This window comes from Bubalus kerabau, chromosome 4, assembly GCF_029407905.1.
Source record: "Bubalus kerabau isolate K-KA32 ecotype Philippines breed swamp buffalo chromosome 4, PCC_UOA_SB_1v2, whole genome shotgun sequence".
Lineage (NCBI taxonomy): Eukaryota > Metazoa > Chordata > Mammalia > Artiodactyla > Bovidae > Bubalus > Bubalus kerabau.
This window is the reverse complement of record NC_073627.1, coordinates 157,831,791-157,858,895: the sequence shown is the minus strand read 5'-3', so window position 1 is coordinate 157,858,895 and position 27,105 is coordinate 157,831,791. Positions and strand designations below refer to the sequence as shown.

At 39.7% G+C, this 27,105-nt stretch overlaps 1 long non-coding RNA gene across 1 annotated transcript in view; it reads right to left on the bottom strand.

The window, feature by feature from the left end:
* LOC129650546 (uncharacterized) overlaps positions 1–27,105 on the bottom strand; it is a 215,342-nt gene that overhangs the window by 142,381 nt on the left and 45,856 nt on the right. The gene's annotated exons all lie outside the window — the stretch shown is intronic.

Below are 27,105 nucleotides of genomic sequence, written 5' to 3'. Positions count from 1 at the left end.
TCTTTTTAGGCTCCAACCAGGTTCTGCTACCATGGTCAGCACTTGAAGTATGTAGCACAGAAAAGAACAGCATTATAGATTTGGAAAATCTTGCTATCTTTTGTCCAGGACAATCTGAATGCTACACCATAAAATTTTTTGCTAATCTCCTAAAAACCAACACTATTTATCTAATTCTAGCTGTTGCTCAACTACTACAAATGCCACTTTATGAACATGCTGCTTTAGTCCCTTCAAACACTGTTTAAATTTTAAATAGGAAAGACATTTTAATACTGGAAAGTAGTTACTGACACCATCCTAATCTTAAATATTTACACGCATTCTGTTAGATCCCGAAAGGGAACAAATTCCAACATACCTATATAAATTATGGTAAAACTGGTTTGAAAGCCAATGTTTTATCAAACAATATATTTGTTGCCTAAAACGTGACATATTGGAGAAGGAAATGGCACCCACTCCAGTGTTCTTGTCTGGAGAATCCCAGGGACAGGGGAGCCTGGTGGGCTGCCGTCTATGGGGTCGCACAGAGTCGGACACAACTGAAGCAACTTAGCAGCAGCAAAGTGTGACATAAATGATGATCTCTAGAAATAAGCAAACTTTGTGAATTCAATGACAAGGAAAACATCATTACTTTCCTCCTAAAATGAGGACTAAAACGAGGATGTCTGCTCTCACTCCCAGCTATTAACATTGTATTAGAGGTTCTGACTAACGTAAAACTGCCTTTATCCAAAGACAACATGATTGTCTATGTAGGAAAGCCTGATGCAAAGAAAAAGAGAAAGAAGGAAGGGAGAGAGGGAAGAAGGGGAGAAGAAGAAAGAGAAAAGGGAAGGGGAAAAGAAGGGAAGACAGAGAGAAAGGAGGGGAGAGAGAAGGGAGAGAGAAAGAAAAAAAGAGAGGAAGGGAAGGAGGGACAGAAGGAGTGAGACTAGGAAAACTGTGGAAATCCAAGACAATAATAACCAGTAATTTCTTGAGTAATTTGCTTAGGATCATTTTAAAGACTGAGGCACAATTTGGCCTTATTAAACCCAATACTGAGACATGCCATGTACTTTCCTCTGAAATGTGTGACTTTTAAAGTGCATATTGTGTTGTGCACTTTGTGTTATCTCGACTCCTAAGAAAATTATATATTTCAAATAAGTCAATAATTTCAATTCAGTATAATTGTCAATGTTTAAGAAAGTCACATAAATAGTAGAATTACATTTTTATTAACCAAATCATGTTTCAAGCATTTTAAAAAATATTTCTGGGGATTCCAGTCTTGAAACTGCTGGCTGAATTCATCCCAAAGGTCTTATTTGAACCTTGCTCTAATTTCTTTTTTAATTTGAATACTAAGTAGAGATTCTAGTTAGCCACAAGCCACACAACTACTCTATTATGTTACACAAAATCCACTTCACTCAATTACACAGCTTCAGCCCTATAAGCATTTGAATTGTTGAACCTTGATTTTAAACAAGATAAAAAATTATGAGGTTACAAGTCCATCCAATCTTTTACAGTGAGTCAAAGGAAACTCAACCTAGAGTGTGACTAGATACTGAAACATAACGAAAGTTACACCCTGTGTAAACCATTTAAAATGTATTCACCATAACCAATGAATATTTATACTCAGTGCATCCTGGGTGGGAAGAAGGAAACAAGAAAATCCTAAAAGAATGGGCTTAGGTTTAAGATACAGAAAACACTAAGCATGCTTGTAACTGTATCTACTCATCTACACTTACTGCTTCAGTATCTCTTGTCTGCACAGTAGAGATAAGGCTTCCCTTTATTATAGTGGAATTAGAAAAGCTTAGCCTGGAAGAGGATGGGACACTTCTGTGAAAAGGATACATGAAGACTCTTATTACGTATTAGAGTCCTAATACTAATGTATTTAGGAAAATCCAATTTTAGGTATTAAGACTCTGCTACAGAAAATTCATTTCTCTTTTCTTAATCAAAGGACAATTTTCAAAGGAAAATTTCTTTTATTCCTAAATAATCCTTCCAGGCCCCTCTGTTTTGTGAGACATCAGGTCTGACAACTCTCAATGTGAGTTCCTCTAGGGTAAGAGTTTCTGTCTTTAGGGACATTCCGCAGAGCTCCTCAGATGCCACAGGCAACATGGAGAATTCCTAAGGAAAGCCTTTTTCAAAAATACACTATTGCCAGTAGAGGGACAAGCCCACAAAACTGGTGGGGGAAGAGGGGGTTGCAGGGGGTGGAAATGCCCTAAAGGAAGGAATGAGAAGCTTGATACTTTGTAACTACCTGCTAACTACTTCCTTTCCTCACTCTCAAGTTGCCATGGCAAAGAAGAGACTTATCTACCAGTTAATAAATACGTGAAAAAATACCACCAGGGAGTTATTTATTCCATAGATTTATAGGAACTTAATGGCACCCCACTCCAGTACTTTTGCCTAGAAAATCCCATGGACAGAGGAGCCTGGTAGGCTGCAGTCCATGGGGTCGCTAAGAGTCAGACACGACTGAGTGACTTCACTTTCACTTTTCACTTTCATGCATTGGAGAAGGAAACGGCAACCCATGCCAGTGTTCTTGCCTGGAGAATCCAAGGGATGGGGGAGCCTGGTGCGCTGCCGTCTATGGGGTCGCACAGAGTCGGACACGACTGAAGCGACTTAGCAGCAGCAGCAGCAACCCACTGGATAGGGCTTCCCTGGTGGCTCAGACGGCAAAGCGTCTGCCTACACTGCAGGAGACTGGGTTCGAGCCCTGGGTCGGGAAGATCCTCTGGAGAAGGAAATGGCAACCCACTCCAGTACTCTTGCCTGGAAAATCCCATGGACGGAGGAGCCCAGTAGGCTACAGTTCATGGAGTCGCAAAGAGTTGGACACGACTGAGTGACTTCACTTCACTTCAACCCACCGAATATGCTGGCAGCACTGGCTACTTCTTGCCACTGATTCTACTTCAATAAATACCAAGTAGTTCCCGAATATCTGTGTGTCAGGGAGCTAAAGCCACTTCCTGTCACATTCATTTTTTCAAGCCTTTTCCAACTGTCTCAGATAGGGAGACTCTGGGGAAAAGGCAACTGGAAAAGAAGATATTTACCTTGCTCAAAGGTTTTCAACATATATAATTATTGGTCAAGCAATGGCAAAGCCATCAACCCTTTTCAACTCATACTAAGTGTTAACCTAAAGAAATTCATAGAAAAATATAAAAACAGACACAGAAATAAAAATTCTTGGAATTTTTTCAATTTAATTCAAATATGGCAATGGATATTTGTGCTAAAAACCCTAGGGCTCATATGTTTAAAGCGATCCTAGAGCATAAAGAGGTGGAACTGCATTTGACCATGAAGCAAACTGTGTAAAACTGATTCGGGGATAGAAAAGAGGATTTCGTCTCTGTACAGCAAGTCTTTAAACGTACTTCCAGTTAAAGGGAAAAATGTGAAGAAAAGAGGTTAATGTCAAGATATCTGGAATTGTAACAAAATTATGCTACAGCTTCCCAGCATTGTCTGTTTCTTAGTTGCTAAATCCTGGAAAATCCCATGGATGGAAGAGCCTGATAGGCTGCAGTCCATGGGGTCACTAAGAGTCGGACACGACTGAGCGACTTCACTTTGACTTTTCACTTTCATGCATTGGAGAAGGAAATGGCAACCCACTCCAGTGTTCTTGCCTGAAGAATCCCAGGGACTGGGGAGCCTGGTGGGCTGCCATCTATGGGGTCGCACAGAGTTGGACACGACTGAAGCAACTTAGCAGCAGTAGCAGCAGCAGCAAGTCCTGTTCAACTCTCTGTGACCCTATGAACTGCAGCATTCCAGGCTTCCCTGTCCTTCACTATCTGCCAGAGTTTGCTCAAACCCATGTCCATTGAGTCAGTGATGCCATCCAACCATCTCATTCTCTGTTGTCCCCTTCCCCTCCTGCCCTCAATCTTTCCCAGCATCAGGATCTTTTCCAATGAGTTGTCTCTTCCCATCAAGTGGCCAAAGTATTGGAGCTTCATCATCACTCATTCCAATGAATATTTAGGGTTGATTTCATTTAGGATTGACTAGTTTGATCTCCTCGCTGTCCAAGGGACTCTTAAGGGTCTTCTCCAGTACCACAGTTCAGTGCACTGGGAAAGAATCTGGATAAAAACTTAACTAGTTTTTGAGAGAGTTCCTTGTTTAACTGCTCCATTTTGGAGAGGGACAAAAATATTTTCTAAGGAATTTATTAAATTAGCAGTCTAATTTGGAGGTACAGATTCTTAATTCTCCTTTTTACTTGCACCAATACAGAATATGAGTTAAAGAGTCACATTTACTCATTAATACAGCAATGACTTTTTTATTTAACTACAGATCGAAGCATTATAAGCCCACAGCAAAAGGAGTCCTCCTACATAGAAAAATCACAAAGCAGAAGGCTGACAGGCTCAGCTCCAGTGTTCTGTGCAGGAAGCCTTCCTGGAGTACTGAATATTTTTACAAACCAAAGAAATGATGAAGTAACGTTCCCTGCTAATAATGCAAAAGAAATAATAGAATTTTAAAAATATCTCTTTATGTAAATCCTAATGAATAAAGGATAAAAGTGAAAATTGCTCAGTCATGTCCAACTCTTCACAACCCCATGGATTCTCCAGGCCAGAATACTGGAGTGGGTAGCCTTTCCTTTCTCCAGTGCATCTTCCCAACCCAGGGATCGAAACCAGGTCTCCCACATTGCAGGCGGATTCTTTACCAGCTGAGCCACAAAGGAAGCCCAAGAATACTGGAGTGGGTAGCCTATCCATTCTCCAGCGGATCTTCCCGACCCAGGAATCAAACTGGGGTCTCCTGAATTGCAGGCGGATTCTTTACCAACTGAGCTATGAGGGAAACCCTGATACGAATAATAAAGCATCTGGACCTCAGTTACCAATGGATGCTAAGACCATTATGTGACAGGTTGACAGTGAACATTAATATACATACTCTGGCTTAAATCCCCTGAACCCAATAACCGACCTTAAACTACAAGGAAAGGTGGAAAAGTTAGTCATTGTGTGCTTCACCACCTATGAAGTATTCTTGACCAAATAATTGAATCTAAATCTAGTTTAGCCTCTAGATCAAGTTACCAGGCTATAAGGCTATAAAAAACAAGACTGAGGATGATGTTAAATGACACCATGAAGATACAATCAGCCAACTTCAAAATAAGAAAAACCTTACAGGAAAAATGTCCTGGTTTCCTTAAATAAACAGCAAGAAAAAGTGGAGGCTGGGGGGGTTAGAAATAAAGAGATATCAGTAAGATGGCAAACAAATGTAATGTGTGAACCTTGTTTGGATCCTAATTCAAACAAAACAATTGTAAAAGGGCACTTTGGAGACTAATATGCAATTTTTCAGAAGTATTGTTTAATCAGATAATGTCAAACCTTTGTTCATGTATAGATAATAGTTCTTATCTATTATAAGCACTCTGGTGTATCTATGGATGAAATAATATGACATCATGGATTTGTCATAAATATGCTACCAGAAAATAAAGATGTGAGGAAAATAGATGAAATAAGATGAGAAAAATCTGACAACTCTTTAAGCTGGTTAATGGGTACAAGGTACATTTTACTATTTGATGATGGATGTTTAAAATATTTCATAATAAAAAGATCCAAAAGAAGAGAGAACTGCTGTAGCAAGTTGTTCCCTTAGTTTAGTTACCATTAACACAATCCATGGAATGTACAGAAGTTCACAGAAGGGAAAGTCGACAACATGAGAGGAGAAAGAAGCAAAAAGGGAGGGGATATATGTATACGTATGGCTGATTCATGTTGAGGTTTGACAGCAAACAACACAATTCTGTAAAGCCATTATCCTTCAATTAAAAATAAATTTAAAAAGTAAGGAAAATGCAATAGGTGGTCAAGAAGCTGCAGGTTATTTTGGTCTCTCTAGAGAAGACTTGGATTCACCTTTGGGATTGTTCTACCTTTTTTCAGGAAAAATCTTATTTAGGACTTCCCTAGTGGTTTAGTGTTAAAGAGTCCACCTGCCAATACAGGAGACATGGGTCAGGACTCCTGGGTCAGGAAGATCCCCTAGTGAAGGAAACAGCAACCCACTCCAGTATTCTTGCCTGGAAAATCTCATGGACAGAGGAGCCTGGCCAGTTACTGTTCACGAAATCACAAAAGAGTCGGAAACTATTTAGCAACTAAACAAGTAACAACAAAAGTTCAGATGAGTCCCTTGGTTAATCAAATATTCTCATACATAATTCTTGGGGGTAATGGTAAAATAACACGAATGTAGACATTTAGTCTGAGAAAATATCATTACTATTGGTGATACAGGTTACCGTAAAAATGCCTTAGTCAGGATTATGTCTCTAGGGCTTTGCTATTTTACTGTATACATGGATTTAAATAAAACAATTTTTCCCCATGGAAATGGGTGGGTTCAGAAATAGAAAAAGGCAGGTGTGCTGAGAACTTCTTATGTAGATAAGGATATGAGACTCCCAAGACAGCAGAAAGGCAGTAGGCATGATTTTGAACTTCTTTAAAGACAAATTAAACTGAACTCAGCACAGCTCCATCTGGACAGGACTACTGCCACCTTCTTTTGATATGCCATGTTATTTAAACCTAAAAACCCCTAAGTGTGCTGATGCTGGGCTACTGTATGCATGCTAAGTCACTTCAGTCGTGTCCGACTCTTTGCAATGCTGTGGACTGGAGCCTACCAGGCTCCTCTGTCCACAGGATTCTCCAGGCAAGAATACTGGAGTGGGTTGCCATTTCCTCTTCCATGGACTATTGTAATATGATATAATTATCCTGGTGGGAGTCGCTGATCAAGACCACTTACCTGCAGGATTTTTTTTAAAGGAATAAATATTTTAGCTTCCAAATGTTGCTTGTTGCTTCTCCCTTGCTGCCTTTAATATTCTTTCTTGTGTTTAGTCTTTTTAGTTTCATTAGTATGTGCCTTGGTGTGTTTCTCCTTGGGTTTATCCTGTATGGGACTCTTTGTGCCTCTTGGACTTGATTGACTATTTCCTTTTCCATGTTGGGAAAATTTTCAACTATAATCTCTTCAAAAATTTTCTCATACCCTTTCTTTTGCTTTTCTTCTTCTGGGACCCCTATAATTAGAATATTGGTGCGTTTGATATTGTCCCAGAGGTCTCTGAGACTATCCTCAGTTCTTTTCATTCTTTTTACTTTATTCTGCTCTTCAGAAGTCATTTCCACCATTTTATCTTCCAGCCCACTGATTCGTTCTGCTTCAGATATTCTGCTATTGATTCCTTCCAGAGTATTTCTCATTTCAGTAATTGTGTTGTTTGTATGTTTATTCATTAAGTCTTCTAGGTCGTTGTTCATTGATTCTTGCATTTTCTCCATTTTGTTTTCAAGGTTTTTGATCATCTTTACTATCATAATTCTGAATGCTTTTTAGGGTAGTTTGCCTATTTCCTCTTCATTTCTTTGGACTTCTGTGTTTCTAGTTTGTTCTTTCATTTGAGTAGTATTTCCCTGTCTTTTCATTATACTTTTTAAACTTATTGTGTTTGAGGTCTCCTTTTCCCAGGCTTCAGGGTTGAATTCTTTCTTCCTTTCGATTTCTGCCCTCCTAAGTTTGGTCCAGTGGTTTGTGTAAGCTTTGTATAGGGTGAGATTTGTGCTGAGTTTTTGTTTATTTTCCTCTGATAGGCAAGACTGAGTGAAGTGGTAATGCTGTCTGCTGATGACTGGGTTTGTATTTTTGTTTTGTTTGTTGTTTAGATGAGGCGTCCTGCATAGGGTGCTACTGGTGGTTGGGTGATGCCAGGTCTTGTATTCAAGTGGCTTTCTTTGTGTAAGTTCTCACTATTTGATACTCCCTAGGGTTAGTTCTCCGGAGAAGGCAATGGTACCCCACTCCAGTACTCTTGCCTGGAAAGTCCCATGGACGGAGGAGCCTGGTGGGCTCCAGTCCATGGGGTTGCTAAGAGTCGGGCACAACTGAGCAACTTCACTTTCACTTTTCACTTTCATGCATTGGAGAAGGAAATGGCAATCCACTCCAGTGTTCTTGCCTGGAGAATCCCAGGGACAGAGGAGCCTAGTGGACTGCCGTCTATGGGGTTGCACAGAGTTGGACACGACTGAAGCAACTTAGCAGCAGCAGCAGCAGGGTTAGTTCTCTGGTAGTCTAGGGTCTTGGAGTCAATGCTCCCACTCCAAAGGCTCAGGGCTTGATCTCTGGTCAGGAACGAAGATTCCACAAGTGATTTGTTATGGCATTAAGTTAGATTAAAACAAATACCCAAAAACAAGAATCGAAAGTTGAACCCCAGGCAAATGGCAGTGATAAAATCAGGCAAATAATAGTTAAAATAATGGAATATAGACATGTACATACATACCCATGAGCAAGTCAAAATAGTTCAACCAAAATACAGTACAGTAGATTGACCCAGAGAACAAATGAAATAAAAAATTATATCTACCAGTTAAGAACAAAACACATTAAAGTACAAACTGGAAAACAAAACTAAAGAAAGGTGCCAAGGGGGGTATAAAGCAATGAAAAGAAAATTAACAAATATGTTGAGAGGAAAGGAAAGAAAGAAAAGATACGCAAAGTTAAATAGAGGTAGAGAAGAAGATTTATATACATTAAAGATAAACTTCAAGGGAAAAAGAACAGTTGGAAAAGCAAAGAAAGGATTAAATGTAGAAAAAATATAATTGATTTAAAAGTATTAAAAATTAAAAGTATAAAAAATAGAAAAAAAAAAAAGGAAGAGAGAGAAAAGGAAAAAAATAGTGGAAAATTCCACAGAACTGCAAAAGCCCAACATAGAGGCAGAGGTTTATAACAACAATAAAAAGTGTGACTGAATATACACATATACATATACACCCATAAACAAAATCAATAGTCCAACAAAAATAAAGTATAAAAAAAAATAATAAAGTATAATAGATCGACCCGGTAAACACAGGAAACCAAAAATTATATCTACCAGTAAGAACAAAACTAACTAAAGCACAAACTGCAAAACAAAACTAAAGCAAGATGCCAACTGGGGAATAAAGCAATGAAAAGAAAACTAACCATTATGTTGAGAGGAAAGGAAAGAAAGAAAAAAAGGAAAGAATAGATTTGCAAAGTTAAATACAGGTAGATAAAGAAGATTTATATACATTAGGTATTAACTGGAAGGGGAAAAGAACAGGAGGAAAAGCAAACAAAGGAATAAATGTAGAAAAAATAAGAATACATTTAAAAAATTAAAATTAAAAAAAAAAAAGAAAACTCCACAGAACTGCAAAAGTCCAACATAGAGGCAGAGGTTTATAACAACAATAAAAAATATGACTGAGGGGAAAAAAGCTCAAAAGCTTAATTAGATTTCATAGTGACAATAAAATTGACAGCAACAGAGGGAGACAAAAAAGGAAAGAAAAATTTTAAAAATCCAAAAGAATATACAGAACAAGTCAAAACATAGGAATAATAAATGTTTTTCTTGAGTCACTGATGTCAGAGTCCTTTCTCTTGCTGGGAGTCACAGTCCACCTAACCTCCTTAGGATACCCTCCAACACTGTACTGATCTTTGGACAGCTGTGGGAGCAGCTCAGATTCTAATCTCATCCTACTCCTCTGTGTTTTTGCCTCCAATGTCCACAGCTATCAGAACCTGTGCCAGTGGACGACCCAAATCCAGAGGTGGAAATAAAATCACAATTGAAACCCAGGGGCAGTGTGGTGAAGGAAGAAGACCTCAAACCTTCCCACCAGCTGTACAAACTGCAGATTAAATCCACATGATCAACTAGGTAGATTCCACGTCTATGGAATATATAAAAGGTCATTAAGAGCTTCCACAAAAGAAAACGCACAAGTTCTGATGCTGGTGTGTGGGGAGAGAGACGCTATGGTGAGGGCTTCACCCCGTACACATGACTCAGCAGTATCGCCTTACTTCCATGACTGCGCGGCATTTCCCATCACAATCTCCTCCCTCACCTCCTCTCGATCCATCTCTCCACAGTCAACAGCAGCTCTCACCCTGGGATTGCTCCATAATCCCTAAACTCTAGCTCCCATCTGCTAAACCTTCCAGGAGACCTGTGCTTCTGTTTGGGGTACATATGGCTGCGGCAATGACTGTCTGATTCTCATTCCATGTAGGCTGCCACACATCAGCTGTTTCACTCTCAGGATTAAATGTTTCTCCTCTGACTCGGTCAGTTGCCCCACTGTGGGGATCAGACCCCCTGCTTCAGTTCCCCCACTCACCGAAGGCAGGTCCAGTCCTACTAACACCCCTCTTTTTCCCCCTAGTCCCTAATTCTACCAAATTTTGTGTGGTTCTATATATTCTTTTCCTCTGGTCAGGTACTCCTGTCCACTCTCAGCTGGTGTTCTTCATGCACTTCTGTGTCTGAAGGTGTATTCCTGATGTATCCGTGGAGAGAGATGTACTCCACGGCCACCTTCTCCTCTGCCATCTTGTTCTCTCTACAATAGGACAGATTTCTAATATGGGACTGAGCATCTGGGTTTTGAAGACTGTATTTATTGCTGGAAGCCAGGGTAGAAGTACAAAGACTTGGTAATACAGGATATTAATGCAAATGTCTTCTCACAAACTGAGGCACATAACCAGTTAAAAGTATAAAAGGAATTTTTAATTTTAGTTTGGATTAAAAAAACCCAAAAAACAAAAAGCAGTGCATTCAATTTCAAAGAAAAACATGCTGCAGCTGAAGCTCCAACAAAAAAGAAGCTAAAAAAAATTAAATTTGCTGGATTTGCATGCATGTGTATGTGTGAGAGAGAGAATTTCATCAGCCTTTGATATACCCACATCTATTGACACCAAGGAAATGGAGAAGAATTTTTTTAGACATTAAAATTTGTATCAGATTCTGTTTTTTGCTGGTGACCAACTGCTCTGAATATGAAATTTTGATTCAATTTGAGGTGTCTATTAGTTGATGCCTTCAGGCTTGAGGACACATTAACTTATGATAAACAGTAATAACTGAGCTCTTCCAAAAGAAGATAATGGTGTGAGTAAAAGGGACCAACTTCCCCAGCAGACACCAACTAGAATTACTCCAGCCAGATTTGACTCTGTTGTTACAACTGAGACCATATTTTGGGGGTGTTCTTAGGCATCTGGTCCTGCTCTGCTCTGTATTAGAATCCTTACCCCCACCTTCCCAATAGTCATGTATGGATGTGATTGAGTTTCTTTCTATAAAGAAAGCTGAGCACTGAAGAATTGATGCTTTTGAACAGCAGTGTGGAAAAGAATCTTGAAAGTTCCTTGGTCTGCAAGGAGATCCAACCAGTCCTCCTAAGGGAAATTAGTCCTGAATATTCATTGGAAGGACTGATGCTGAAGCTGAAACTCCAATACTTTGGCCACCTGACGTGAAGAACTGACTCACTGGAAAAGACCCTGATGCTGGGAAAGATTGTAGGCAGGAGGAGAAGGGGACAAAAGAGGATGACATGGTTAGATGGCATCACCAACTCAATGGACATGAGTTTGAGTAAATTCTGGGAGTTGGTGATGGACAGGGAGGCCTGGTGTGCTGCAGTGCATGGGGTCGCAAAGAGTCAGACACGACTGAGCGACTAAACTGACTGACTGACCTCTCCAACACCAACTAGAGTCATTTCTGGATAGAATCTAAGATTGAACATTAGTAGGTAGAACTGACAACCTCCCAGTGCTTGACTCTACACCCATCCATCCACCTGTCCTACCAGGAGGGAAATTCAGTCCTCATCTCTCATTCATTCCAATATCCCCTACTCTTAACATGTGCTCAGCCAAGGATAAATTATCCTTTATCCTATCACCTTCTGATTAATACCCATTCTACTTTTTTCTGGGCCCAAATATATCTAGCAGGTGACTGCAGATCTGTCTGGTTGGCTCCAAACAGATCTCCTAGCAGATCTAATTTCTCAGTGAAATTACCACTATATAGACTTATAGGAATCTTCAACTGAATAATTTACCAAATGTTTATTGCCCATTCTGGGCCCAACACCATGTCAGACCCTAATTACATGTCCCCAAATATACCAACCTTAGGAATAATTTGTGTTTAGTTAATAATTTTATATTTTACTAACCAGTCACAAACATTGCTTATCATGTTCTAGGATTTGTTATAAGTGCTGTTTCATAGACTAACTCATTTAATCCAATTAGCTAATATTTATTGACTGCCTACTATGTACATAAACAGTAGACACTATAATATAAAATTCCCAAAACTTAAAGATCTTAAAATGTCATCAAGGAGATAAGTCTTAAATTCAGAAAACCAAAATACATCAATCACCATATAAGTGGATCACACAGCATGTTTTATGGGAGCTTAGAAGCAGGAGAAAGATATAACTGACACACAGTAAATGTGCAATCAATGTTTGAATTAAATTGAACCAGGGAATCTAATACTGAAAATAAAGGCAGGTGGAATAACATGAAAATTTGATAAATCTAAAAATGTACAGAAAAATTCTGAGATTACATGCATGTTCTCTTTTAAGCAAGTTTTTACCTAATATAAAACATATTTATTGGACAATATCACCACTGCACATGGGAATCCCTACAGGTGACATATCTGATAATGTGCTAAAACTATGATCATAATTTTAATTCACTCTGCTTTTTGACAGAAGATGGTTGGTATATATCCTGTAGAGTTTTCCTTATTTTGAGCCTTCTAAATAAGCATGTTGTCATTAGATTAATAAAATCTCTTCCCTTCTGCTAAATTGTGTGGGTTTTTTTTTTCAAATAGAAGAAAAAAGCAGAACATGACATTATTCTGAAAGTTCACAATGAAAAGTCTCGTGTAGAGGAACACTACACAGAAGGTACTATATACGTGAAAAAGTAGTGACTGGAATCTGTCTCACTCCTTTCCTGTGACATCAATCCATAAGCCAAGATTAGCATGCCTAAACTATCACTTTCAGTTTTAACACATTGGTATGATTTTTCAAGGCAGAATCTCAGAAATAAAATATTAACATTAAAATGGTAGCCCCATAGAGAATCCAAATGCTCTTATTAAAGTGGGAGGCTCGTAAATTAAGGCATCAGCATTACAAACCTGAATTCCCATTTGCAGTCAAGATAAAAAAGATCTCCCAAAAGAAGAGTGCCTTCTAAAAGAGAAATGAGTAATAACAAAACAAATACACTAAAGCATATTTAGACTACCTGGATGAAGAGTGGACGACTATAAGGAGTAGGCAGTACGGAGCAGAGAAAGACCGAGCCAGGGCACTGCTGCTGCCTGAAATGAATGGACGAGGGGCCCTGGGCAGCTGAGCAGACACGAGGAGGGCTAAATGATACTGCCCACAAAGATCTCACGACACTTCCTGCTGTGGACTAGCCCCCAGGGAGCCTCCAGCTTTACCAGACTTCCCTGAAGTGGTTGCCCTGACCCGGCGAATGTGGGTAGCTGCTCTTTCTGGTGCAGGGGTTCTCTTTGGAATAATTTGAAATAAATGCAATGTAGTTCCCACATTTTCTTCTTGAAATCTGGTTACCCTCTGTCCAGTTCTCCAGGGTGGAATCAAAATGTAGCTGACATTGTTGGGCTGTGTACAATGTGGGACTACTTGAATAATAACAATCACAAAAACTAATATTTATGGAGTTTCCACCCTATGCCAGAAACTGTGCTCACAATGTCGGCACCTCCCCAGAAGTGAGAAAACAGCTGCAGGAGTACTGATTCCAAGCCCCAAACACAGTAAATATTTGTTGAATAGGAGAACAAAGAAACATAAACACCTAGGAAATTCCTAGCCCTGCCTTTGGGGAAAGGTGTTCATAGGTGGGGAAAGAGTACTGGTTCCTTAGTGCTTTAATTATAACAGGTTAATGACAAACACACACCTGCATTTCTAGACAGCATCTTTACCTTGGTTTTAATTTCAACCACCTCCTTCTCCATTAGTTCTAAAATATGAGTAAGAGGAATCTAATTCTTACTTCTTCATGTATCACATGGAATAATCAGTGTTCCATGCATGACAAATAAATATAGAATCGAAGTGGCAGTTAAAAAAAAAAAGTCAAAGCAAGAACTAAGATTCATACATAAAACAAACTTACAAAACCTAACTGTAAAGAGCCTTAATAATATGACACCACAGCTCCTTTTTCACCAAGTAATTGAAGAATTGGCATGTGGTTTTAGTTTTACAGGTTGAGAAAGCCAAATCAGAGTATTATCACAGAGTCAAATGCCAGCTTTTCCAATAGGCACAAATCTGAGTCTAAAACCCTCTTTTGGCCAGAAAATCCATCTTGAAAATGATAAAGGATTTCTCTAGTTTTAGTTTTCTTTAGGGATTATTCTGAGACAATGGCAAGAGTCAAAAGAATGACTACAGGAAACCCATTCCCCCCAAAGTCCAAGCATTCATATATTCAGCTACTTAATAGGCACTTACTATATACCTATTATATAGCTTCTCTGGAGGCTCAGAGGTTAAAGCATCTGCTTGAAATGAGGGAGACCTGGGTTCAATCCCTGGGTCGGGAAGATCCCCCAGAGAAGGAAATGGCAACCCACTCCAGTACTCTTGCCTGGAGAATCCCATGGACGGAGCAGCCTGGTAGGCTGCAGTCCATGGGGTCGCTAAGAGTAGGGCACAACTGAGCGACTTCACTTTCACTTTCATATACCTATTATGATACCCTGCAGAGCACAGGACCTTGCAGTCTAGTGGGAAAGATATGGAGGAATAAGGAATACATAACCCGTGCTTCCTGTAGGAAGCTACAAAGCAAAGGTGATCACCTAACCCAGCTGGGGCCCCATGTATGGACTAGATTACCTGCAGAAGTGAAAGTGAGTGAAACTGAAAGTCTCTCAGTCACGTCCAACTCTTTGTGACCCCATGGACTCTACAGTCCATGGAATTCTCCAGGCTAGAATACTGAAGTGGGTAGCCTTTCCCTTCTCCAGAGGATCTTCCCAACCCAGGGATCAAACCCAGGTCTCCCACATTGCAGGCGGATTCTTCACCAGCTGAGCCACAGGAACCACTCTGCAAATAATACTTCAGTAGGTTCTCCAAGTGGAGAAGGCAATGGCAACCCACTCCAGCACTCTTGCCTGGAAAATCCCATGGACAGAGGAGCCTGGTAGGCTGCAGTCCATGGGGTCACTAAGAGTCAGACACGACTGAGTGACTTCACTTTCAATTTTCACTTTCATGCATTGGAGAAGGAAATGGCAACCCACTCCAGTGTTCTTGCCTGGGGAATCCCAGGGAAGGGGGAGCCTGGTGGGCTGCCGTCTATAGGGTCGCACAGAGTCGGACACGACTGAAGCGACTTAGCAGGAGCAGCAGCAACAGGCTCTCCAAGGCAAGGGTGGCATTTGAAATATCTTCTCAGGCAAATGTTGAAGACCTCTGACTGAAAATCATTGGCAGGTAGAGAAAACCCTCCGCTAGCCCAGCATATCTACCTGGAAGTCTGTGCTAAACTAATTCAATGTATCATAACAGTAAGATAGCCAAGCTATTAAATGCTCCTCACTTTATAGTAATGTGCTTACTACTACTACTACTAAGTCACTTCAGTCGTGTCCAACTCTGTGTGACCCCATAGACGGAAGCCCACCAGGCTCCCCCGTCCCTGGGATTCTCCAGTCAAGAACACTGGAGTGGGTTGCCATTTCCTTCTCCAAGGCATGAAAGTGAAAAGTGAAAGTGAAGTCGTTCAGTTGTGCCCGACTCTTAGCGACCCCATGGACTGCAGCCTACCAGGCTGCTCCGTCTATGGGATTTTCCAGGCAAGAGTACTGGAGTGGGGTGCCATTGATATAATAATGATTTTGACTACCTAAGAAAGATGTACTCTTATGAAAAATTAGCTAACTTAATCTTAAAATAACCTGATAGTTTGGCGAAAAGGATCAAATATATCTTCTTTCAGTGTAACCTGAAAAATCTTTCCTGAGAAAAAAATCTCATCAGCTTATTGTCTTTCCAATCTCCTATCTTATTATACTATCTTGAATGCGTTTTTAAATGCAGATATTTCTTTATCTGAAAGTATACTGTGGCTCAGGTGGTAAAGAATCTGCCTGCAGTGTGGGAGACCTGCATTCAATCCCTGATCAGGAAGATTCTCTAGAGAAGGAACTGGCAACCTACTCCAGTATTTTTGCCTGGAGAATCACATGAATAGAGAAGCCTGGAGCTACAGCCCATGGGATCACAAAGAGTCAGATATGACTAGCAACTAACACACACACATGCCATGAAAAAAAAAAAATGAATAAAAATACCATAAACACAATTTTGTACACTTATAGGTACCGTTAAGTACTTTACATACTAATAATGCTATAATACAGATTCTCTCCTACTGAGGAATAAAAACTGAAAAAGTATATAACAAAGATTTTACAATTGTGTTTTCCCATAAAACCCTGCAGATTTTAATAGTTTAACCAGCATAATGTATGGATTTTCTCTTTTTCACTCAATTAGCCCTATGATTGCATTAAGTAGGTTACTAATGCAGATGATTAAATGAGGTCTTTTGAAGGGAACTGATGATTGTAATGCTCCTGGCTAAATAATAAATATCACTAACATTAAAGTATGATTGTGTGGCAGGGGAAACAAAAGTTCATCAAGGATTGATCTAGTGGAGAATGGATGGCTCTCCATTTGTTAAAAATCATGTGTTAATATTAAAAAAGAAAGAAATGGAAAGTCAAAATGAAAATAAATGAATATTTAGAAGTCAATGTTGTATAAAGTTTACCATGAGGGCAGGAAACTCATCTATTTTTTTAAATATTATCATGGTTCATAAACAAAGCTTATTTCCACAAGTTTCAAATATTCCCATTTAACATTTAAACACCTGAAAAATCACAGTTTATAACACTGAAGTTTATTATATCAAAGTGAATGCCAAAAATATAGAGGAAAAAGATTAAAGAGTAAATAAAGATTACTAGAATTTCCATTTATGGCACTATGGTGAATGAGAATGAACAGCCCTTCTTGGGGTTGAAACAGTAACATGCTGGATAAAATTATGAAATATTTTTTAAATGCAATTCAGTGTAAAACTGAGCAAGTAAGATACAAAGCCCTAAAATGCAATGAAAACAGGTTAGGCAGATAAGCACACTAAGCTGCTTTTATCCTAAGGTTTCTGCTGAACTGTAGGGACCATAAGTGTCTGCTTTGATGGCCACATGAATTTCAACTGAAAGAAGATCATTCCTAGGATCTACTGTTCATGCTGTGATACAAGATCTTATTCCATTATGGAATGGAATATATGGAAAACCTATTGTCGCAGCAATCATTTACTATTCAGTTCAGTTCAGTCACTCAGTCATGTCTGACTTTCTGCGACCCCATGAATTGCAGCACGCCAGGCCTCCCTGTCCATCACCAACTCCCAGAGTTCACTCAAACTCACATCCATCGAGTCGGTGATGCCATCCAGCCATCTCATCCTCTGTCATCCCCTTCTCCTCCTGCCCCCAATCCCTCCCAGCATCAGAGTCTTTTCCAATGAGTCAACTCTTCGCATGAGGTGGCCAAAGTACTGGAGTTTCAGCTTCAGCATCATTCCTTCCAAAGAAATCCCAGGGCTGATCTCCTTTAGAATGGACTGGTTGGATCTCCTTGCAGTCCAAGGGACTCTCAAGAGTCTTCTCCAATACCACGGTTCAAAAGCATCAATTCTTCAGTGCTCAGCTTTCTTCACAGTCCAACTCTCACATCCATACATGACTACTGGAAAATCCATAGCCTTGACAAGATGGACCTTTGTTGGCAAAGTAATATCTATGCTTTTGAATATGCTATCTAGGTTGGTCATAACTTTCCTTCCAAGGAGTAAGCGTCTTTTAATTTCATGGCCGCAATCACCATCTGCCGTGATTTTGGAGTCCAAAAAGATAAAGTCTGACACTGTTTCCACTGTTTTACAACTTATTAAAAATGAGTAAACAAATAAACTTTGTGAACTGTGGTGCTTTTGAACTGTGGTGTTGGAGAAGACTCTTGAGAGTCCCTTAGACTACAAGGAGGTCAAATCAGCCAATCCTAAAGGGAATCAGTCCTGAATATTCATTGGAAGGAATGATGCTGAAACTGAAGCTCCAAAACTTTAGCCACCTGATGTGAAGTACTGACTCATTAGAAAAGACCCTGATGCTGCAAAAGATTGAAGGCAGGAGGAGAAGGGGATGACAGAGGACGAAATGGTTGGATGGCATCACCAACTCGATGGACATGAGTTTAGGCAAGCTCTGGGCATTAGTGATAAACAGGGAGGCCTGGCGTGCTGCAGTCCCTGAGCCACAAAAAGTGGGACACGACTGAGCAACTGAACTGAAACAAATAAAAAACTACACACAGAGCTGGCACACCTCAGTCTCAGCAGAATGAGCCCCACTGCACAAAAGGGTAGAAAATCCTGCCTGCTTTAGCTCTAGTACTAGATAGAGGGGATAAAAAAAATTCCCTGATAATTAATAACAAACTAGCTTTCATATGAGTTTATATATAGTCCAAATTCACAGCACCTTTGGGGACAAAATCCTCAAGAAGAGAATTTAGCTCAAGAGTCCCAGTCTGGTAGTTCCACTAAGCAATTGGCAGAAACCAACGCTAATCCTGCCTAAAGGAACTCAGTTTCAATCCAGAGCTCATCTATTTCCCAGATATAAAATTCCAAAGAAAATGAAAAGACCACAGCAGAAAGAAAAGTTACTAAACACACAAGGAAAATAAGGCAATATGAGTGAGAAACATATAACAGATCTGCAAATGGTATTCTCCAGCACCAAAAATAAACAACCATATTGAATATAATTTAAACAAATAAAAGAGAGGCTTGAAAATACAAGAAACAAGATCCCAGAAAGAGTAATTAAGCATACAGAATTGGAACTAAGTAGAATTCTAGAAATAGATATTAAAATAAATGAAATTAAAACTTCAATTAAGTTTTATCTAGTACCAAAGATTGACTTTGGTACTAGACAGAAGGGGTTAAAAAAAAAAAAAAAAAGCAAGACACAGCTAAAAAGAGAATTAATGGACAATAAAATAGATGTTTTTAAATGATCTAAAGCGAAATTCAGAGAGAAAGAGATGAAAATAATGAAAACCAGGTTAATGACATCAAGATGGTGACACAGGTTGTTCTTGACCTCAGTCACTGACACAAGAAGACCAGCTAGCATCTATCCAGAGACAGTTCCCCATTGTGAAAATCCAAGAAACTGGGTGGAGGTGGTGGTGGTGGTGGTGGTGGTGGTGGTTTAGTCGCTAAGTTGTGTCTGACTCTTGCAACCCTATGGGCTGTAGCCTGTCAGGCTCCTCTGTTCATGCGATTCTCCAGGCAAGAATACTGGAGTGGATTGCCATTTCCTTCTCCAGGGGATCTTCCCAATCCAGGAATCAAATCCAGGTCTCCTGCATTGCAGGCAGATGATTTACCAACTGAGCTATAAGGGAAGCCCAAGAAACTGGGGGTAAGGCTGAAACCTGGACCACAGAGACCAAGAAAGACCATTTGAGGAGGGAAAGAGGAGAGGTTTCACTTTAAATACATTGCCCCTCCCTCAGGCTGGCACAGCATTGCACTGGGAGGGCCTACATTTTCTCCAGTTGCTAAAAGAGATTCCAAGGTGGACATGTGGCTTCCCCAACTTTGCAGGACACTTTTCAGGAGGACACTCAGGTCTTACAAAACAGGAATCACTGGGGGAATCTACTGGACCCAACCACTGGGGATCAGACAGAGACAGAAAAGAGCACAGGGTTTACAGCAACCAGTGCTCAGACTGGACACTAGAAAAACACCAAAAAATCAAAGATACTACTATGGACAATTATACGCCAATAAACTGGACAACCTAGAAGAAATAGAAAACTTCCTAGAAACATACAACCTACTCAGTCCTACAAAGACTCAATCATAAGGAAATAGGAAATCTGAACAGATCAAAGATGACTAAGGGGATGAATCAGTAATTGAAAGCCTGCCAACAACAACAACAGGGCCTAGGATTAGAACATTTCACTAAAGAATATCAGCAAATATTTCAAGAAGAGTAGATGCTAATATTCTTCTCAAACTTTTTCAAAAACATGCCAATATTCTTCTCAAACTCTTTCAAAAACACAAAGTGGGGAATACACTCAAATTCATTTTACTACCCTGAATGCAAGGACACATAAGGGCACTATAAGAAAAGAAAACCATAGACCAATACCCCTGATGAATACTAAAATTCCCAACAAAATACAGCACAATGAATTCAACACTCATTAAAAAGATCATACAATATGATCCAGTGGGACTCATCCCTGGGATACAAGAATTCAATACACACAAATCAATAAATGTGCTACATCATATTAATAGAATGAAAGATAAAATCAAATGATCACTTCAATAGATATAGAAAGAGCATTTAATGCAATTCAACAACCTTTCAAGGTAAAAACTCTCAACAAATTGGGTACAGAAGGATGTACTTCAACGTAATACATATGATATATGACAAGTCCACAGGTAGTATCATACTAAACAGTGAAAGGTTGAAAACTTTTCCTCTAAGGTCAGGAATATGACCAGGGTGCCTACTCTCACCAATGCTATTCAACATAATATTGGATGTTCTAGCCAGAGTAACCAAGAAAGAAAAATAAATGAAAGGCATCCAAATAAGAAAGGAAGAAGTAAAATAATCCCTATTGTCAGAACCCTAGAGTCCACCAAAAAACTATTAGAACTAATAAATGAATTTGGTAGAGTCCCAGAATACAATATCAACATACAAAAATCAGTTGTGGTGTTTCTACTAGCATGAATTACCTGAAAAAATAATGAAAACAATTCAATTTCTAATAGCATCAAAACAATAAATTACTTAGGAATAAATTTAACCAGGGAGATGAAAGATTACTACACTGAAGAGACAGAGATGAAAGAAACTGAAGAAAGCACCCCCAAAAATGGAAATATCTCATGCTCATGAATTGGAAGAACTAATGTTTTTAAATGTCCGTACTATCCAAAGCCAACTACAGACTCAATTCATGTATATGTATGGCTGAGTCCCTCTGCTGCTCACCTGAAACTACCAAATCAGGTATATCCCAATACAAATGTTTTTGGTGTTAAAAATGAATAAAGAAAATTTTAATGATTTGGGGGAATGGCATTGAAACCTGTATAATATCATATAAGAAATGAATCGCAAGTCCAGGTTCAATACAGGATGCTTGGGGCTGGTGCACTGGGATGACCCAGAGGGATGGTATGGGGAGGGAGGTGGGAGGGAGGTTCAGGATGGGGAGCACGTGTACACCTGTGGCAGATTCATGTTGATGTGTGACAGAACCAATACAATATTGTAAAGTAATTAGCCTCCAATTAAAATAAATAAATTTAAATTTAAAAAAAGAAAAGTAAAAAAAAAATAAAATATATAAGGAACTCATAGAACTCAACAGGAAAAACAACAAATAATCTAAAGAAAAATGGGCAGAGGACCTACACATGAGTAATATAAAACCAGTGGAACTATCTAAAACAAAGTTCTACATATAACAAAACACGTAGATTATCTTCAAAGACTGAAAGTTTTTTTAAAACTCTAAAAGATGCATTTCACTGGAAAGGAGACAATCTCAGGTAGAAGAAAGTCTGAGAAGAAATGTTGATAAAATATATTACAAAGTATGCAGTTACACTTAAAAACATATTTACTATAAAACCTAGTTGAGAATATATTAAATGATAAAATGCCATTTCAAATTAGTGAGGAGAAATGATGTGTTAACAAATGATACTAGGAAAACTGGCCAGACACTAATCAAAAATAAATAAGCAAACCTTACATATCACATTTTTTAAACTCCAGATTTAATAAAACTTAAATATAAAGCTACAATGACAAAACTATTAAATGTATGAAACATTCTGAAATTGTTTTGATTTATAACAAAGATATTTCTATCATGATAGCAAAGTCAGAAATCACAAAGAAAAATACTGATTTAATGCTAATGAAAAACTGGCAAAAATATAAGAAAGGTAGTATAAAATAACACATAGAAACTGTCTGCACTGGGACAACCCAGAGGGATGGTATGGGGAGGGAGGAGGGAGGAGGGTTCAGGGTGGGGAACACATGTATACCTGTGGCCGATTCATTTTGATATTTGGCAAAACTAATACAATTATGTAAAGTTTAAAAATAAAATAAAATTAAAAAAAAAGAAAGAAACGGCAATATAAAAGAATGATGACTCCATTTTTTAAATGAGCAAAGCATAGGATCTGACATCACATAAAAGAATGAAAATATAATAAACATGTAAAGCAAGCAACATCCTCATTAATGAAGGTCACAAATATTACAATTATGAGCTATCAATTTTTCTTCTGATACAGTTATGATTAAATTGAGTAACTGTCATTGTCTAAGAGCATGCATAGGCACATTTGGCAATATGTATCCTATCCTTTGGCTTCATTCCCTAACTTGTGGGAATTTAGCCTAATAAATTGGAAAAGAATATAGTGACATATGTATAAGGATGTTCATTATAGGTCTGTTTAAAAGAGCGAAAAAAATTTTAAAGGGCACAGCTTGTTTGGGAGTACAAGACTCCTTAAATACATAAGAGAAAACCTACAGTGGAATACTACACAGACTTTATAAATGCTGGTTCATAAACTGGCCTCCATACATGAAGGGCAAGGAGAGCCTGAAGAAAGAGGCAGACCATTCCAGATTGGCAGCTGGCAGTTTTAACAAGCAAGGGAACTTACAAGGCTTATCTTGGGCAGCTGTAGGACAGTAATCTCCATACCTGCCCACCAGGTATGGAGAATCTTAAAAGTTTGTATAGCGGCCTTAACTGGGTTCAGTGGATGGTCTCCAGGATACCTTATTCTCTCAAGACTACCTCCTAGAAACAGCTCTGGCTATGGCTAATGGTAAAGAACCTGCCTCCCAATGCAAGAGACATAAGAGACCCAGGTTTGATCCTTGGGTCGGGAAGGAGGAGGACATAGCAACCCACTCCAGTATTCTTGCCTGGAGAATTCCATGGACAAAGGAGCCTGGCAGGCCTCAGTCCACAGGGTTGCAAAGAGGCAGACATGACTGAAATGACTTAGCATGCATGAATGCATGGGAATGATAGATAGGATGTACATTCCAAGGATAAGGAAAGAGGTAAGAAGCTTCCAATTGCCCCGATTTAGCTTTGGAGTCACACCTTCTTAATGACCTCCTGCAACAACAAATTCTCCTGACAAAGAAAGATGCCAATATAACATTGGTAAGTGACTGCCATCTTAGCAGGGCTTTCTTGGTGGCTCAGCAGTAGAGAATCTGCCTGCCAATGTAGGAGACCCATATTCAATCCCTGGGTCAGGAAGATTCCCTGGAAAAGGAAATGGCAATCCACTCCAGTATTCTTGCCTGGAAAATCCCATGGACAGAGGGGCCTGGAAGGCTACAGTCCATGGGGTCACAAAGAGTTAGACACAACTTAGCAACTAAACAATAACTATCTTGGATCCAAAATTACTGTGTTTGGTGACTGCAGCCATGAAATTAAAAGATGCTTACTCCTTTGGAGAAGGGAATGGCAAACCACTTCAGCATTCTTGCCTTGAGAATCCCATGAACAGTATGAAAAGGCAAAATGATAGGACACTGAAAGATGAACCTCGCCCCCAGGTTGGTAGGTGCTCAGTGTGCTACTGCAGAATAATGGAGAAATAGCTCAAGAAAGTATGAAGAGGCTGAGCCAAAGCAGAAATAAAACCCAGTTGTGGATGATCTGGTGCTGAAAGTAAAGTTCAATGCTGTAAAGAACAATATTGCATAGGAACCTGGAAGGTGAGATCCATGATTCAGAGTAAATTACAAGTGGCCAAACAGGAGATGGTAAGAGTGAACATCAACATTTTAGGAATCAGTGAACTAAAATGGACCGGGATGAGCAAATTTAATTAAAATGACCATTATATCTACTACTGTGGACAAGAATCCCTTAGAAGAAATGGAGTAGCCCTCCTATTCAACAAGAGTCCAAAGTGCAGTACTTGGGTGCAGTCTCAAAAACAACATGATAATCTCTGCTCGTTTCCAAGGCAAACCATTCAATATCACAGTAATCCAAGTCTATGCCCCAATCACTAATGCTGAAGAAACTGAAGTTGAACGGTTCTATGAAGATCTACAGACCGTCTAGAATTAACACCAAAAAAAAAAAAAAAAGGTGTCCTTTTCATTATTGGGGACTGGAATACAAAAGTAAGAAGTCAAGAGACACCAGGAGTAACAGGCAAGTTTGGCCCTGGGGTACAAAATCAGTTCAGTTCAGTCGTTCAGTCGTGTCCGACTCTGCAACCCCATGAATCGCAGCACGCCAGGCCTCCCTGTCCATCACTAACTCCCAGAGTTCACTCACACTCACATCCATTAACTCAGTGATGCCATCCAGCCATCTCATCCTCTGTGGTCCCCTTCTCCTTCTTCCCCCAATCCCTCCCAGCATCAGAGCCTTTTCCAATGAGTCAACTCTGCATGAGGTGGCCAAAGTACTGGAGTACAAAATGAATCAGGGCAAAAGCTAACAGGCCAAAGTATTGGCCACCTGATGCGAAGACCTGACTCATTGGAAAAGACCCTGATGCTGGGAAAGATTGAAGGCAGGAGAAGAAGGGGATGACAGAGGATGAGATGGTTGGATGGCATCACCGACTTGATGGACATGAGTTTGAGCAAGCTTCGGGAGATGGTGATGGACAGGAAAGCCTGGTGTGCTGCAGTGCATAGGGTCACAGAGAGTTAGACATGACTGAGTGACTGAACTGGAAAGCTAACAGAGTTTTGCCAAGAGAACACACTGGTCATAGCAAACACCCTCTTCTGACAACACAAGAGATGACTCTACACACGACAAACCTAGACAGCACATTAAAAGTAGAGACATCACTTTGCCGACAGAAGTCCAGATAGTCAAAGCTATGGTTTTTCCAGTAGTCATATATGGATGTGAGAGATGGACCATAAAGAAGGCTAAGTGCCAAAGAACTGATGCTTTCAAATTGTGGTGCTGGAGAAGACTCTTGAGAGTCCCTTGGACTGCAGAGAGATCAAACCAGTCAATCAATCCTAAAATAGATTAACCCTGGATATTCATTGGAAGGACTGATGCAAAGGCTGAAACACCAATACTTTGGCCACCTGATGCGATGAGATTAATTGGAAAAGACCCTGATGCTGGGAAAGACTGAGGGCAAGAGGAGAAGTGGGCAGCAGAGGATGAGATGGTTGGATATCATCGACACAATGGATGTGAGTTTGAGCAAACTCTGGGAGATAGTGAAGGACAGTGAAGCCTGGCATGCAGAGGTCCATGGGGTTGCAGAGTTCAGACACAGCTTAGTGCCTGAACGACAACATCTTGGCAGTGAAAAAAAGGCTAAAGAAACTGTAGGAACAATGTGATGTCAACATGCTTATTTGAAAAATAAATATTATGTGTGTGCTCAGTCATGTCTGACTCTTTGCATCCCCATGGACTATAGCCCACCAGGTTTCTCTTATCCATGGAATTTTCCAGTCAAGAATACTGGAGTTGGTTGCCATTTCCTACTCCAGGGGATCTTTCCAACCCAGGGATCAAACCCATGTCTCTTGCATCTCCTACATTGGCAGGCAGATTCTTTACTACTACTGCCACATAAATAAATATACATATATCATATGGGGCTTCCCTGGCACTCAGCTGGTAAAGAATCTGCCCGCAATGCAGGAGACCCAGGCTCAATTTCTGGGTCAGGAAGATCTGCAGAAGGGATAGGCTCTTGTGTCTCCTGCAATGGCAGGCAGATTCTTTACCACCAGTGCGACATAAATAAATACACATATAAGAGAATGGGAAAGACTAGAGATCTCTTCGAGAAAATTAGAGATACCAAGGGAACATTTCATGCAAAGATGGGCTCAATAAAGGACAGAAATGGTATGGACCTAACAGAAGCAAAAGATATTAAGAAGAGGTGGCAAGAATACCCAGAAGAACTGTACAAAAAAGATCTTCACGATCCAGATAATCATGATGGTGCAATCACTCACCTACAGTCAGACATCCTGGAATGTGAAGTCAAGTGGGTCTTAGGAAGCATCACTATGAACAAAACTAGTGGAGGTGATGGAATTCCAGTTGAGCTATTTCAAATCCTGAAAGATGATGCTGTGAAAGTGCTGCACTCAATATGCCAGCAAATTTGGAAAACTCAGCAGTGGCCACAGGACTGGAAAAGGTCAGTTTTCATTCCAATCCCAAAGAAAGGCAATGCCAAAGAATGCTCAAACTATTGCACAATTGCACTCATCTCACACACTAGAAAAGTAATACTCAAAATTCTCCAAGCCAGGCTTCAGCAATATGTGAACCGTGAACTTCCAGATGTTCAAGCTGGTTTTAGAAACAGCAGAGGAAGGTTTTAGAAAAGGCAGAGACCAAATTGCCAACATCTGCTAGATCATCAAAAAGGCAAGAGAGTTCCAGAAAAACATCTATTTCTGCCTTATTGACTATGCCAAAGCCTTTGACTGTATGGATCACAATAAACTGTGGAAAATTCTGAAAAAGATGGGAATACCAGACCACCGGATCTGCCTCTTGAGAAATTTGTATGCAGGTCAGGAAGCAACAGTTAGAACTGGACATGGAACAACAGATTGGTTGCAAATAGGAAAAGGAGTCCGTCGAGGTTGTATATTGTCACCCTGCTTATTTAACTTCTATGCAGAGTACATCATGAGAAATGCTGGGCTGGAAGAAGCACAAGCTAGAATCAAGATTGCCAGGAGAAATATCAATAACCTCAGATATGCAGATGACACCAACCTTATGGCAGAAAGTGAAGAACTAAAGAGCCTCTTGATGAAAGTGAAAAAGGAGGGTGACAAAGTTGGCTTAAAGCTCAACATTCAGAAAACTAAGATCATGGCATCAGGTCCCATCA